The following is a 15854-nucleotide window of genomic DNA, read 5'->3' on the forward strand; positions in this document are numbered from 1 at the left end:
ATTCAATAAAAGGTGGTGAAGGGGTTCGTGAGTATGTCGAGCGTACATTAGGTACGCACGGCATACTCCTTGCATGAGTATCATCGGGGCGATCCCGACGTACGTTGGGCGTACTCAAGCTAGAGGCAAACCCTAATTTTTAGAGTTTGCACCATATTTAAGGTCCTTAAGTTCTTCAAGTGCATCACCTTTTCAACCTCTATTACTTTTTAGTGCTAACCTCAAAACCATAGCCATCTTGAGTGCATTTTGAGCTTACTTAGAGTGTTGGGGGTGTTCTTTTGTGGTTGTGAAGAAGAATGAAGTTTGAGGAGAAGCAAAGGAGAAGAATGAGCTTGTAGATCCAGAGTTTGTACACCATTCCTAGCCTTTTAAGGTATAAAGTCTTAAACTAGTTCATTCTAAGCTTAGATCTAGACTTAGGGAAGATTTTAGTATCTTTTAGTCCCATAACTTGGTCTTTTGGAGTATGGGCTACTCTATGCCATTTGAGTTGTCCTTTTAGACTCTTAGGAGTTCATGGAGTCATAAAAATCGTATATTGGAGGTTAAGACTCAACCATGCATGTGTTAGAGGGCTTAATTCATAGTTTGAGTCACAATAAGGCATGCAAGGGCATAAAGTTTGCAACTTTATGGCTTAAGACACTATTATGAGCTTGGATCTAAGTTTTGCAAGGGCATAAACGTTGACTACGTCGCGCGTATGCAGTCTATAAACTTAACATATTTTTGGGCTCGAGTATTGTTGGGCCTTTGACCTATTTAGGATTGGGCCTTAGGCCCACCTGCCGAAGCAAGACAATTATGGGTTTTATGCCATGTTGGTCTTGGGCCATATTGGGCCTAAAAGGCCTTGTAGTTGGGCTTGGATGCCTTTATGGACTTGTATAGATTTGGGCCTTGGTGGGAGGGAGGCCCAATGAGGCAAGGGTGAAGAATCCATTTTTGCCTTAAGTCAAGAATTAGGGTTTGGACTTTCAGGTTAAAATATTGGCCTAATTTCTAATTAGGGTTTTATGCTTGTGCCTCAAGGAGAGGATTTCAAGAGTCATCCGCTGAGTGCGATTTGATACCTTCAGTCTGACGTGAGTCTCCTTCGTTGTATATGTGGGTCGAAGGCACCAATTTCGGCACACTAGTTTATGATGTAATATGATGATTGTCTTCATGACAGTTGTCAATTATGCTTGTGTTTGCTTGATAACTCTTTGATTCTTTGTTGTGATATTATATGGTAGTGATAGAAGGTGAAATAGACCCAATATCCGGTTGAAATAGACCGAAGGGGATTGCAAGAACCCAAATATGCTTGACAGTATCTGGTTGAAATAAACTGAAGGAGATTGCAAGCACCCAAATATGCTTGATAGTACCTGGTCGAAATAGACCGAAGGGGATCGCAAGCACCCATATATGTTTGGTTGTATGTTTGTATAGTATGTGGTATTTTGGGGGAACTCACTGAGCTTTGTGCTTACGGTTTTCAGTTTATGGTTCGGGTACTTTCAGTTCGATGGGGAAGGGCCCGGGCTAATCGCACTGCATCACCCTATAGTTTCAGCAATTTGAGATTTTGGGAATTTGTACTCTGATAACATGTTGCTATGATACACTTTTGACTATTTTGATATTAGTATCGTATGATTTGAATGAATTTAAAAACAATTTTTTATCTGTATTTTGGGATGTTACAAGTTGATATCAGAGCCTTGGTTTGAGGGATTCGGGTATACTCTCGAGTGTGCCTAGAATCAAACCGAGTGTTTGGTAGATTTTCCATACAAATAAACTTTTTACTCTAAGGATTCTAATAAAAGAAAATCGGTGTGATGTGTGCAATCAGCCAAGCTCAAGTAAGTCCTCCCAAAACACCCATACATGTTATATGTTTTATGTTATGATATGATAACTGCATGCTAGATTAGGGGCTAAGGATCTGCTCAGAATTGCATGATAGAATGCTAGGAGAGATGCCCTTATGTGCCTATTTGTTTGAGTTTATATATTCGCATGCTAGTATCAAATCAGTTACTTGTTAGGATGGTCTATATAGGGTATGTTTTGAGTTGAATTCCCTAATGCTCGAATGTTGCCTGCTTTGTGCTTTAGGAAATTCTGCTGGTACTAACTAACGAGTGGATGAATGTGTTGGATTACATATTATTGTGATTTGATAATTTTAAAAGGATAGGTTTTACTCTATTACGCAACTCTTGTTTGAGTCCAACCGTTGTAGTGTGGGACCTATCATTCGAAGAATTATTTAGTACTTGTAGTATGTAACTACGTTCATGTAGTAATTAGATAGTATTAGTGGAAATTCCTTCTGCAGCTGATAGCAGAGAGGGGTGTGAAAGGGAGTCCTAGGAAGTCCCTGAGAGATGCTTTGGTGTGTAGGATGCCTTATAATATGAGGAATGTGCCGGTTGGGGAGAGCGATTTGGAGGAATCGGTATAGTCCTTGGGGAGGGTATAAATAGGTGTGGAAGGTAATATTGGGGCCGCAGTCCAGGGTAACTTCATGATGAAATTCATGGTAATATCCTCCCATTTCCATATGGGAATCTCCAACGGATGCATCTTGTCGTGAGGTCGCTGATGCTCAGTCTTGACTTTCCTGCAAGTCAAGCACCGCTCCACATACCAAGCCATATCCCGTTTTATGCAGAGGCACCAATAATTAGGACGGAGATACCTATACATCTTCATCGCCCCAGGATGAATGGAGAACCTAGACTTGTGCGCCTCCTCCATCAAAACCTGACGCACACCGCCCCAATACGAAACCCAAACCCATCGATGCCGAGTCAACAACCTACAACTATCATAATCCAAGGAATCAACCTAACCCACAATACGCTCACTCTTCCAGTGTTATTCCTTTATAGCCTCGACCTCAGTCTCACGAATCTGCTCCAAAAGTGGAGTAATCATGATCATCCTCAAACATATATCCCTGATCGGATTCGCAACTGCCTTGCGGCTGAGAGCATCGACCGCCACATTGGCTTTCTCCGGGTGATAAAGGATCTCACACTCATAATGCTTCACAACATCCAACGATTGAAATTGCCTCATGTTCAGATTTGGCTGATCCATCAGATACCTCAGGCTCTTGTGATTTGTGTTAAATAGTACAACGGACCCTATAGAAGTAATCCCAACAAATCTTGAGGGCGAAAACCACAACCCAAACTCCAAATCATGTGTTAAATAATTCTACTCATGAGGCTTCAGCTGCCTCAAAGCGTAAGCAATCATACGACCCCTCTGCATCAATATTGCTCCCAAACCAGTGATCAACGCAACAAAGCAAACCACAAAATCCTCAACACCCTCCGGCACAGTCAGAATCGGTGCCTCGTACAAACGCTGTCTCAAGGTCTTAAAAGTTTTCTGTTGCTCAGGCCCCCAACAAAATGTAACCATCTTCTTTGCCAACAGAGTCAAAGGAACAACTATCTTGATGAAATCCTGAATAAATCTCCGATGGTAACCAACAAGACTAAGGGAACTCCAAATCTCACATGGAGAACTCGGAACCTCCCACTGTATCATGACCTTGACCTTGGCTGGATTGACGAGAATACCATTATAGTTGAGAAGGTGCCCAGAAACTGCACCTTGCATAACCAGAACTCACACTTGGAGAAGTTTGCGAAAGTCTATCCCTCCTCAAAGTCTCAAACACTTCCCTCAAGTGCTCCTATGTGACAACCCGAAATTTCCATTCTGAACAAACCATATCAAGCCAATAGAAGTTAGAACAATTACAGAGAAATTCCAGACTTTGGGTATAAGTTTGAGTATTTCAGTTTTAACACTTAAGGAGATATCAGGAGAGTGGATGCACTAGGGTTTTGTGCAACACTGTTATTCCAATACTCTATGATATTAGAATTCGTTTCGGGAATAAAATATTTTCTGCCAAAAATCCCAGGACTATATATAAAAATCTGAACCATATTCGTTCATTAGTTACAGTTACAACTAGAGAAAAGCCAAATTCTTTCTCACGGATATTCGGGTTTTTATCCCAAATCGCGAGTACTTCAATCTAGTTGTATTATATAGCTTAGATTGTGTTTAGAAACATCAAAATCGGATCAAAACCCCAAGATTTGGGAGTTTACCGCCCAAGAACACTTGGAGAGTAAACTCCATTTTAAGGGCCAAAAGTGTCCCAATGTCCCTCAAAGCATTGGAACTCAAACTAGAAGCCTCCATTACATGTTTTAGACCATAAATCAATTAGAAACAAATGCAAGAAGTGAGTTCACGGCCAAGGAATTTCTTGGGCCGTGAACTCCATGTTTAAGTGCCAAAATGCCTTAAAAACCCTCCTTAAGCCAAGAGATTAACTTGGACATGTACCTAAATGAGTTTAGGACTAGCAAACACACTTGGAACACCAAGAGTAAGGTGTTCACGTCCCAAGAAGTTCTAGGGTCGTGAAATCCATAAAATGGTGCCATAAACTCTTCTAAAGCAAAGTACAAAAGCCTAGACTAGTTCCTAGTTAATTTAGAGACTTGAAAACATCATAAGCATCCTCCCAAAGGATATTACGGCCATAATCTCCAAGGGATATGGTCCCAGGTCCGTGAACTCCTCAAAGGAGTTAAAAGGAAGCCCAAACACTTGTTTAAACCTAGAAGCTCTTCACCACTTGAGTTGTTTTAATGTTAGACTTCATTTAGTGAATCTATGGAGAGTTTACGGCCAGGAGTTTACTTCCCTGGGCCGTAAACTCCAACTCATATGGTATTTTGACCATAAACCCCCATAAGAGGCCTTGCACCCCTTTGTTGCAACCTATTAGCCTCCTAGCACTTGACCAAAAGTGTTTTCCTCGCGTTAGGATGTTTATGATGGGTTATGGTCATAAGACATCCTATGTGCTCATACAAACCCTAAAGCTCGGATCTAGGTTTCTCTATTGTACATACTTTGAATCCAAGACTTTGAACCCTAATTCTAGCATATGGAAATCAGAATTCACATGTAAATAGGTTTAAGAACATACCTTGATTGTTATATAGCAATAACAATCCAATTCCTCCTTGAATTGACCTTGGAAAGCAAAGAGTCACAAGTGTCACTCCTCTAATGGCTCACAAACACCATAAGCAAGTGGAGAAGGTATATGGAGAGAGGAGAGAGGTTAGAATTCGTATCTAGGGCTTCTTGGGAAGGGATACACGAATTCATGACCTTGGGGTTGTTTATATAGGTGTAGAGATAGGGTTTCAGTCATTATCCTTATCTAGTTGATTATCCATTAAGCAACCAATAAGATAATCCTTGAATCCTTATCATACTCGAATTCTAAGACTTTCCAACCTTAAATTCGTTCACCATACTTATAAGATAATCCTTACCTTATTTTGTAACTATCACATAATTACAAATCAGCCCCTCTAGTTTAATTAATTACACTTGATCACAAAATTAATTCTTAATTAATTATTGACCAATATTAATTAAACAAATATGATTTCTCCTTTAATATATTATTCTTATAACATATTAATAAATCATATTATCCTCTCTCTCTTTATTCATTTCTCCAATCAAGTTGCTTTGGTGAAGGCAACCCAAAAGGACCATGCACCATCGGGTCAAGTACATACCAAAATAGTTATGGACTTAGACACTAATCCAACAGTCTCCCACTTGGATAAGTCTAATAACTATTCTGCGTATGACTTCGGATCCCGATCTGCAATCGTAGCTTTCCAAAGCCGCTGTCAACTCTGATCATATCAAATACGCGTGTCCTTAGATAAGGGATCATATATTCCTCCATTCTAGATATCATATGAGATATGATTTCAAATCATTCTCTTTGTACTATATCTCGATTTCCGATTTATGACGACAGACTAACTGAACAAATCAAATTAGCCCTAGCCCGGTCGAGCATTTACGTTTGTCATCACTAAACCATCGAGGGGCCCAAAGATATCGCTTTTATCCTACTTTGGATAAAAGGAACGGATAAACTTTGATACAATGCTTACTTGTACTCACGCACCGAATCACACACAACAATATGTTTTATAACACCAAGTTACTGGTGCGTTTACATATTATCAATGTGCAACCGATTCGCAAGATACAACTCACACATCTCGGTTTCAAGAATATAAGATGTTATCGTCTCACCAATCACTCGTGATACAATCCATGGAGTGATCCAAGTGAGCGTGGGTCTAATCCAATGCTCAAATCACATTCATAAGCACTCATGAACGTTGCAGCAAACATTTGCTTATGTCTAATACTCTTTTTAGACAATCCACACACCAATTCACGACAGTCTTCATTCATATCTACTTCCAACATATGAACGACTGTGGCCCGTTTGAATAATTCGATTATTCTTAATAAACTCAATTATTCTGGAAGTCAAAACATGCAAATGTGAAACACAAGAATAATACTAATCCCATATGGCCTCAAACCATTGAGTATAAATAAAACACCTTTTATTTATCACCATATTGATTACTCATTATTTGTAGTTTCGGGTAATCAACTTCTTACTTGAATTCCAACACTTGTCTCATGCTCCTAGCATGCACACAATGTTTACCTATGGTTCTTACTTTGTGAAATAGATCACATTGAATACATTTCCAATCCTTCTCATTTCACAACTCCAAATCCGTTTTTCATAAGTTAAAGAATATCAAATTCTTGCTACTTATAAAATATGCTAGATTCTAACATTTTATGCAATGATCTCTTTTGTAATGTCACTGCACCAAAGTCACAAAGACTATTGCCAATGATATTACAAAGTCTTCTATCGGAGATTGTTACAAGACAATTCCATAGATGTGATGTCTCTCACTCAAAGTACTTTCTTTGAACATCCTTTTGCATAGAAGTTTCTAATCTAGTCATAGATTTCTCAATATTCAATTCCCAATATGGACACACTTCCATATGTTCCATATGACAACTCATTCTTAATAGAATCTTATCTATTCGTAATAATGTCGATACGGTCCATCCAATATGGAAACATTTCCATATTTTCCAATACTATACTTCCAACTTTCACAAGCGACCAATCCTCGTCGAACTTTGGATTGTCCTTTGATAGTTGTTTAATTGTTTTTAGTCAAAACCAATTCTAGTCCCTTTTCCCTCTAAATGCGCTCGACATTTGGAAAATTTTAGAATGGTCAAACATTAAAGCATTTGCAATCGATCCTATACCCGAAGCGTATGGGACACGACGCATAATGTTTTATTTGCTATGTTCTCAAAATTCGGATTGTGAAAAGGGATGCCGTAATCATAATCGAAATTTTAAGAACACACTTTGTACCTTTGACTAAATTTTATTAACATTTCTCAACCTAAACCTTTAGATTTGAAATGAAGCATAATATTCTCTCCCTTAATTATAGCAAAACAACTTTTCAACTATTGCGACTTTGCAAAGTATGACTCATGTTTTCTATAATTAATATTGCTAACCTTGCAATACTTTCCTTAATAATCATACAATCATAACTTTTATGCTCCCACTATCTTGATGATTATTATAAAACATAACACTTATGCTCCCACTAGCTTCGACATGTATTCATAAACATCTTAACTTTCAGAAAACAATACTTATTGAATTTCTTAAGTTCATGTTTCTAATACTTAGTGCTTTGATAATCCTTTATCAATGCTTCTTGAACTTATACACCTTTGCCTTCGATAGTTCATATGTGTGTCTAAACAATTAAGACTAATTGCCAAACCTCACAATTCAAATTATGGAAAGGGATGCCGTAACCATATTTGAATTCGAGAATGCAATATTACAATCACTATCTTCTTAAAATCTGTCTTAGTGAAAGCATTTCCTCACAATCATTTTCATGAAGGAGAAATCTTATGACACTTAGATTTAAACAGCGTATTTGTTCCTATCCATGTGAATTTGTCAAAACCAAGGTTTACGACAAATTCAAACTCTTATGGATCGAACTTTCTTGATCTCGATTTCTTGCCTTTATGGTAGCACAGCTGCCCACCATGTCTTCCAAGTAGTTAAGCAGCTCACCCTTTCCTATCAATGTACCTTTCATTGATTAAGGTGCTTTGCCTTTTATGCGTTCAAAATGAGAACTCATAGAACTCACATGCATAATTAACTCGATTGGATTGGCACAAAATCAAAATAATGTCAACACGATAGGTTGTCAGCCTCAACTCGTGTGCTAGTGATGATTGGTAAGGTTTATTTGATTTGTTCTTGAAACTATTCAAGACCATTAAGACTCCCACTGACTCCTTGACATATACGATTCTTTTGTCAATAACCATTTCTTGACAAACAAATATTCAAGAGTTAGTGTATCTTTTATCAAAACACTTCATAAATTTGTACTAGTTGGCCTTTGTCTTATTCAAGACATCACAACTTCCTACATTTGATGAATGTTATAAACCTTTAATACTTTTCACTCATTGTCACAATCTTAACTTTAAGACTTGTTTTGGAACGAAGTATGATTGACTTATTGATTTAACCATTTCTTCAATTCTTGATTCCTCTTCTTAGACATACAATTGTGCTAAGACTCACTTAGAGGATCAATTGAGATATGGTTCTTAATCATTAAGACCTATCATAAAGCATAAAAGCTACTCTCCCTTCTTCTTAGAATGGAGAAACTTTTATCTTTCTGCCTACTTGATTCTTCTTATTCGTTATGCTATTGATCTAAACCCTTTAATCAATTCAGAATTACACTTAATCTTGTAAGTATAATCATATTTACTAAACCTTTAGTAAATCATGACGAATATCTTTGTTACTCTTATGTTGGACTTGATCAACACGCAACTTTGTGTGCTCGGTCTCTTAGTCCTTCACTTGACACTTTGTCAACGAATTGGTCTAATTTCCAAATATGAAATTTCTCATTCATCGTGCAACCAAGTTGCATGATTCCAAATTTCTGTCCAATTGAAACTTGGGCGATGAGAAACTCTCCCTATTTGGTAAATTCTCGACTTTTCCATAAACACCATAAATAAGAATCATATCCATTTGTTGTAGAAATATGCAAACACTAATTTTTCATAACGATTTCATTGCAAGGAAATAAATAAATAAATAAGTAAGTCAAACGAAAATTTATTTTATAAAAGCAGCGGAAAACATTTGTCCTTACAATGCAAAATCCATTGAAAACTATGTATTTCAAAAGAAAATTTTCTAACAACTCTATCATAACTATCTAAGCTCAAAATCTAATCTTCAAGTCCATGCGATCAAGATCCATTCCTTGTGATTAGATTCATTTTGCTCTTTCACCAAGCTTCCTTTCTTTTCACCGATCCTGTAAAACATTCAAATGCAATCTTATTACATTATGTATTAAGAATTAATGAATAGGAACTCAATGGAGTTAGATAGTGGATTTTACCTGAAGCGCAGCCATACTCTTTGACTCTCCCAGCTTCTGGACTCTTCAAGCTCTTTGGGCAGACTTGTATCCAACGCCCTCTCTTTTGGCAGCAAACGTAGGTTGGTTCTCCTAGAACGTCCTCGGAAGCATGGTCGGTTGACTTTCCCAACAAATACGCTCCATTGCTTCGCCAAATCATTTCTGATTCAGCAGCAACGAGCATGTAAGTTAGGTCAATGAGGTTGTCGTCATGATTCATCATATAATACTTTCTTTTGAACTCATTATATGATTCAGGAAGTGACTGCAAAACCCAATTCACAGCCAACTCATCTGGGAATGACACACCTAACATTATCAACCTATCAATGTGTGATTTCATTCCTAGAACGTGGGCACACACGGGTTTACCATCTTCATGTTTCATTTCCAATAGGGCTTTAGTGATATTGAACCTTTCAATTCTTCGATCTTGTGGGTTGGGGAGAACAATAGGAGGAGGAGGAGGAAGTGAAGCATGATTTCTCGTTCCTCGATTAAATCGTGGAATACCATCTTCATGTGGAATACTTGTTCCACGGGATTTGGGAAGACCATAGTTGTCGAACTTTGACATCTACAAAACGGGAGAAAAAACAAATTCAAGTTAGTTGATTGAATGAGTCCTTAGTAAATCACCCAAATGAGATACTAAGGGTAGGACCCAACACAATATTCTACAACTCGGGAGAGGGATGCCGTAACCCTAATTGCAGAATATTTGAAGGTAAGTGAATGACGATTCACTAATTTCCACCACGAAAAACGAAAAAGAAATTTAAGTTTTAAATCTATGAAAACTCCTAGATCCTTTGAGATTCATTGAACTTTCAATGGCATGTTTATATCTCGATATGCCCCTCTTGTTTGTGACTGGGATGCCGAGGATCACAAAGCGGGTGTGAATAACCATGCAAACTACATGGTGCCCTCACATGTTACGGTCACCTATTCGATGTGCCGGTAAACCACACACGCTCCACCGAACTATGACAAACATTGAGTCACCCTTTGCTACCTTTGCTTAGACCCATTTAGTGTGCCGGTTAACCACACACGCTCCACTAACGTCTTCGCAAGGGCACAAAGTGTAATTTCATGGAATTGCATCAATTCACTTTTGCCTAAGTAACTAAGATTGGGAATTTTGTGAAAACATTTAGTTACTTTAGTAATTCATTATACTTATAATGGAAGGTTTCGTCCTATCCTACCCGTTCGGCTAACGACCCTCCACTAGTCAAGAGTGCGGTGGGTAAGAGTGGATACCCATTCAATCGCCATTTTATAGGCAATTTCCTTAAACACCCCTTATAGACCAGCTTCGTGAATGAGGCCTACTAACGGTAAGACTGACTTTTAGTTATACATATATATAATGTTAGACTTTTAATGTTATATATAGTATAGGGTGTATTTTACACTTTTAAAATATTAGGTGGTTCAATTTAACAATTATACTTTTAATTTACTTAAATGGTAAACCTAAACTTTTATGGATTTATTAAACCTCTTTTAATTATACACCTTAATTAATTAATAAAACCATAAGGGTGTGATTTGAACTTTTTCAAAACTTCTTAGAGTTTTAGAATTTAACATTCCTAATTAACCTTTTAATCAACTTTTAAATTCCAAATTTTGAAACATTTCAACACATTAGGGTTTAGAATTTAAATATGCATCAAAATTAAACTATTTAATCAAAATTTAAATTCCAAAACTTGAGGGCAAGTTTTGAAACCTTTTTCAAAGCATTAGGGTTTTAACTATTTAAATTTCAAAACAACAAAACTTTTGGGGTTCAAATTTAAACTATAAAACCTAAAGGGCCAATTATGAAACTTTTCACAACAACAAGGATCAAATAACAAATAATTCAAATTAACATTTAATCACATAATTATCCATATTTGATGATTTCTTGCAAAACAATTTATCAATTTACTTAAAATAATTAATCAATTATCTTATAAGGAAACAATTATCTTATTAATTGATAAATATCTTCAATTAGATTAAAATTATAGTCAAATATATCATATAATCGGATTAATATTAATCTAAGATGATAAGGTAATTATCCCAATGCAAAAACAGCAAGAAATCCCGAGATAAGCACTGTCTGACGCACCGACTCGCCGAGTCACCCTCTGGAACTCGCCGAGTAGGAGCAACTCGCCGAGTCCACAGTGGGACTCGCCGAGTCCATCAAGCAGAACACCAAAAATCGAATTTTTGAACATATCAAGCATCAATACAATAGAAACCAATCATAGCTCTGATACCACTGATGGGTTATGGTCATAAGACATCCTATGTGCTCATACAAACCCTAAAGCTCGGATCTAGGTTTCTCTATTGTACATACTTTGAATCCAAGACTTTGAACCCTAATTCTAGCATATGGAAATCAGAATTCACATGTAAATAGGTTTAAGAACATACCTTGATTGTTATATAGCAATAACAATCCAATTCCTCCTTGAATTGACCTTGGAAAGCAAAGAGTCACAAGTGTCACTCCTCTAATGGCTCACAAACACCATAAGCAAGTGGAGAAGGTATATGGAGAGAGGAGAGAGGTTAGAATTCGTATCTAGGGCTTCTTGGGAAGGGATACACGAATTCATGACCTTGGGGTTGTTTATATAGGTGTAGAGATAGGGTTTCAGTCATTATCCTTATCTAGTTGATTATCCATTAAGCAACCAATAAGATAATCCTTGAATCCTTATCATACTCGAATTCTAAGACTTTCCAACCTTAAATTCGTTCACCATACTTATAAGATAATCCTTACCTTATTTTGTAACTATCACATAATTACAAATCAGCCCCTCTAGTTTAATTAATTACACTTGATCACAAAATTAATTCTTAATTAATTATTGACCAATATTAATTAAACAAATATGATTTCTCCTTTAATATATTATTCTTATAACATATTAATAAATCATATTATCCTCTCTCTCTTTATTCATTTCTCCAATCAAGTTGCTTTGGTGAAGGCAACCCAAAAGGACCATGCACCATCGGGTCAAGTACATACCAAAATAGTTATGGACTTAGACACTAATCCAACAGTTTATACATGTTTAATTAGTGTTATAATCACTAATTGTTTATATACATATGTCTTCATATGTAATTAGGATCATTGTGTATGTCTAAAGTCTTCACTTGACACCAAGCACTTGCCCGATCCTTCCTTACGATACAGCCCATTCAATTCCAATCACTTACTACAGGTGAGTTCATACCCCTTAATCAATGTTTTAAATGATTTTAAATGCTTTAATGGGGGGGGGGGAATACAAGTAGAAAACAGTATGTTATTAAATCACTCTTATGTATTTTATAACTGTGTTTTCACCCAGTAGATTTCACATACTACAAAATGTGATGCATGAAATGGTTTTCCATCTTAAAAATACTTTGTTATCAAATGTATTACTTTTGAAATGTTTATTTAAAATGACATCAAGTCACTCTTAATTATTGTTCAAAACTCTTAGATATCTTACAAAACCATTATTTTTACCTTCTTGAACAAAACTATACTTATACACTTATGTTCATATAAATGTTTTGAGATTATAGTTTTCATCATTCATTCTATTCCCACACTCTTGTATAGAGAGGGTGTATAAACTTACTTGAACAACCAATTACCTTTCAATTAATTATCATATGGATAGTTAGAAGAAACAAAACATTATTCCTATTACAAGGAATCACACAAGAGTCAGTTCATTCATGAGTCCATACCAGTACATTACATGATACATGAGTACACTTACATATGCTTACATGATACATGAGTACATGTACCTAGGATTACATGATACATTAGTACGTTTACATAGATACATTTATCTGAATACGCTTACATGAATACCATACATGAGTACTGTTACATAGATACACTATCATGTATTCACTTACCTGAATACTTGTACCTAGAGTTACGAGGAAGATTTATTCGTACTTTCTGTATAAATTGTCCTGTCTATCCCAGTACCAGGGATAACTAGGCGGGACTAACCATTCCGAATCCCAGCTAATTAGCACCAGTGGTTGATGAACATCTACGGATGCCTACGGTTAATACTTATACTAGGAACATCGATTACGGGACTAACCCTTCCTTCCCCCCTGCTGCTGCTACAGAGGATAATTGGGCAATATTCGGATGTTCAATAGGTTACTCATTTCGCTTACTGCGATGTTGTGTTAGTCCTAGTACCCAAGGATAACACTTACGTTAGTACATTTTCCTATTTACTTTATTTTGTGATATACTCACATAAACGAGGAGTTAAACTAAGTACTTTTAGTACTAGTCAATAGAAAGGAAAAACTATCATTTTACTTACAAAACATTCGGGTCTTGGTAGAAGACTACATCTCATACTAATAGGAAATAAGGGATTTTCTAAGGTTTTTCATACTTATATCAACTTCTTCATTTAAAGATTTACATGGCATTCATAACAGCTTTTCAAAACAAGACAATGACACTTAAATACTTATGAATTCACCAGCCTTAGGCTGATACTCGCTTTCAAAATAACTTGTATTCTCAGGTCACCAGCTAGACAGGTACGGTGGCCAGGTTTTGAGAAGACGGAGCACAGTCAAGACTCGTCTTATTTTGATTATTCATTTTATTGTTGTACGTTATGAAAGAACACACATGTATTAAAACTTTACTTTTAATGCAATGGATGATGTTGTTGCTTGTTTACTACTTTACACTGTTATGATACTTCACATGACGTCCTCCACCCCGGAACGTTTCCGCCGTTATTGGTTTTGGGGTGTGACATCCCCGTGCTGCTCCTGGGTCTTGGAATATACCAAGATATTATCAGTAAATACAATCACAGACCGATCCAGCATCGACCTGCATATGCGGTTCATAAGATCCATGAATGCGACTGGAGCATTGGTGAGCCCAAAAGGCATCACCACGAACTCGTAATGACCGTACGAGTCCAGAAATCTATCTTCTGCACATCCTCATCCCTTACCCTCATCTGATGATAACCCGATCGCAAATCAATCTTGGAAAACCAAGATGCATCCTGAAGCTGGTCAAAAAGATCATCAATCCTCTGCAGTGGATAACAGTTCTTCACTGTTACCTTATTCAGCTCCCGGTAGTCAATGCACATATGAATCCCTTGTCTAACAACCCCTGCAGTTGTGTAGACAATCTCCAACCGATACGGTGCTTTGGCTATCAGAGCTACACCTGGAACAAGATCAATCTGAAACTCAACCTGCCTCTCAGGAGGCACCCCAGGCAAATCTTCTGGAAACACATCGGGATAATCTTGTACAAGCAACACATCATCCATGGTCGCCTTACCCATATCCAGAGTATCAATAACATAGGAGACAAATCCTGAACAACCCTGTTGAATATAGTGTATGTCCCTCGATGCGGAACACAATAACAACCCACTCAAAGCTCTCTGTCCCTGAACCACTGTAACACCTATAGATCAGGGCTAGTCAATTTGGAGACGATGAGTGTCAAAAAGGACTTTTTGATAGAAGATTATTTATAATGAATAATCTTAACTCAGTTGTAGTATATGTTACAAGGATTTCGTACATATAAAGAACACCGAAATCCGAGTTATAACGAACAAGTTATGACATGTCGAAGTTTTGCGACAGACCCGACACGACGCTGAATGACGTAAAATACGAATTTAATATAGAGAGATATTTAGACTTAGTGATCTAAGCGAAATTCATAGAATACGTTAAACCGAGAGCGTGCATAAAGAGAACGTCTAAATCTGACTTCGTATGAGGAAGTTATGATTTTTTTAAGTTTCGACTTAGCGGTATGCAGCCCGAAGTTCGGATTTGAGATCGAGGGATTTCTAGCCGAAACAATCTAAACAAGAATCGAAGAGCTCGTCGATAGTAGTCCAACGGTAAAAAACAGACGAAAACGGATGTTTGATGAAGAAGATATGAATTTCTAACGTAGTTTTCCTGTCCCGGCCTACTAAAAATAATATAATAAAAATAAAAGTCAAAATTAGCTGACGGAGTCTAAATGAAAGTTGTAGAGCATAAACTCACCTACGCGTGGATATAAAGAACGTCAAAAACGGAGATCGTATACGACAATTATGAATTTATGAAGTTCGAGGCACGTATCCCAAAGTGGGAACGCCCTGCGTTCACTGCTTGGCTCCGGAGTGGCCACGTCGATGCTGACTCAGTGGATAAGGGATAGGATCAGAACCCCACTCCTACGCACCGCGTTCGAAGGGAACACACTGCATTCGGGGAACGCCCTGGGTTCGGGGAATGCCCTGCGTTCGTTTGTGGAACGCACTGCGTTCGCGGCTC

The sequence above is a fragment of the Lactuca sativa genome, chromosome 7 (genome assembly GCF_002870075.4).
Source record: "Lactuca sativa cultivar Salinas chromosome 7, Lsat_Salinas_v11, whole genome shotgun sequence".
NCBI classification, from domain to species: domain Eukaryota; kingdom Viridiplantae; phylum Streptophyta; class Magnoliopsida; order Asterales; family Asteraceae; genus Lactuca; species Lactuca sativa.